We start from the raw sequence: 1,765 nt of genomic DNA, 5'->3' as shown, positions 1-1,765 counted from the left end.
TTCACATATCATTTGTGGTTGTTATTCTCTCTTAATTTACCTAAAAATTACCCCACTCACTAAATCAAGCCCATACACGTATCATAAGTGGTATCAGAGCCTAGTTCCGATTGGGTTTGTTCAAAAGAAATTCTGCTAAGTTTGTTTGAACTGAGTTGTTATCCAAAAATGTTGCGCAAGCTATATGTTGAAGAAGAGGAGGAAGAAGATTTCGGTCCCATCTACGACACCGATGGTGAAGGGGAATTTTGTGAAAGAATAAATTTCTTGTTTGAAGAGGAATTTATTGAAAAATTCACTTTCATGGTTGGAGATGAAATTATTGAAGACTCTAGCCCTATCTACGATATTTATGGGGAAGAGGATCATGAAGAAATTGAAGAAGAAATAAATTTTGTGCTTGGAAACGAAATTGATGAAAAGTTTTTGAAAGAAAAAGATTTTGTTGTTACAAACAAAATTGTTGAAGAAAAGGTTGAAGAATTCAAAGAGGTGGAGCAAGTTCTTGACCACGAAGATGTGGTTGTGGTTAAGAAGGATGATGATACTCGTCTTATAACAAACCGTCTTTCTAAGAACCTAGAAGAAGGAGCGACCCATCAAGTTCCAAGTTCCAAGCAATTACGAGGGAGGGAGTTTATAATGCTTGGATTCCTATTCTTGTGGTGTACCTTTAGTTGGGAAGCCATGTTATTGGAACATGTTGTTCATCAACCCACAAGTACAAACCATGATCTAATATTTCATATGGCCATTGTTAATCCTTTAAATTATTTCAAGAATAATTTACTAGGTCCTAATCTTGTTCATGGGAGTGTACGAAAGTGGTTTTTGATCCACAAATGGAAGACACGGTTAGGATTTCATTTGGCGAGTTCTTTTAGCTATTTGAAGAACATGTGTATGTGGAGAAAAGACCAAGTTGAAATAAAGAAAAGGTCACATTATGCAATAAAATTTTGTTTTCAAGACTTGCTGTCAGGGAAGGTTCGTATAGGGGAACAACACAATTTCGTTCTTACTGAATTGAGGACAATTCCTTTCGAAGAAGGAGGGAATGATACATGTGTGGACAAATCATTAATGATGTGTGCTTTAATAAGGATGACCCAACCCTTATCTTTTCTAAAGTTCCATGATTTGGTGGCAAGAAAGGCTTCATGAAAATAATCATAACTAGCTTAAATGAGTTGAAGAATCTTCATAATCGGCTTATTAATTGCTGCCATAATGGATCTTTAATATTTCAATAATGGGTCATTAATTAGTTTAATAATGAGACTTTAATAGTTATTTAATTGCTTTAGACTTTTGATATTTTCGAGAGTTATGTTATTAGCACTATAAATAGAGTTCATACTTGTACTTGAAAATCAGTTATTTTTTGAAGAAGAATAAGAACTTTATTCATCCCTTTCTTGAATTATTGCTTATAATTCATATTTGTATCATTGTTTGGGACGTGATCTCATTCGTGATTTTTGAATTCAATTCAATAGGTCTTGGATTGTTTTCACCGATTTTCAAGTTGTAGGTCTAACTTGATCATCATACTATTCTTTGTTACTTTTTCGTGTTATTCCCTTGCAAACCGTTCCAAATATAACCAAAAACAGCCCCATTTGCATTGTTTCTTCTCTATTTGTTATCATTTCGCTGCAATCAGAAACACTCCAAAACAAAACCTCCCATACACGTATCATAAGTGGTATCAAAGCCTAGTTCTGATTGGGTGTCGTTGAGCAAGACAAATTCCTGGTTCAAC

Source organism: Lactuca saligna, chromosome 6 (assembly GCF_052625555.1).
Source record: "Lactuca saligna cultivar CGN05327 chromosome 6, ASM5262555v1, whole genome shotgun sequence".
Classification (NCBI taxonomy): domain Eukaryota; kingdom Viridiplantae; phylum Streptophyta; class Magnoliopsida; order Asterales; family Asteraceae; genus Lactuca; species Lactuca saligna.
Note: the sequence above shows the minus strand (reverse complement) of the source record.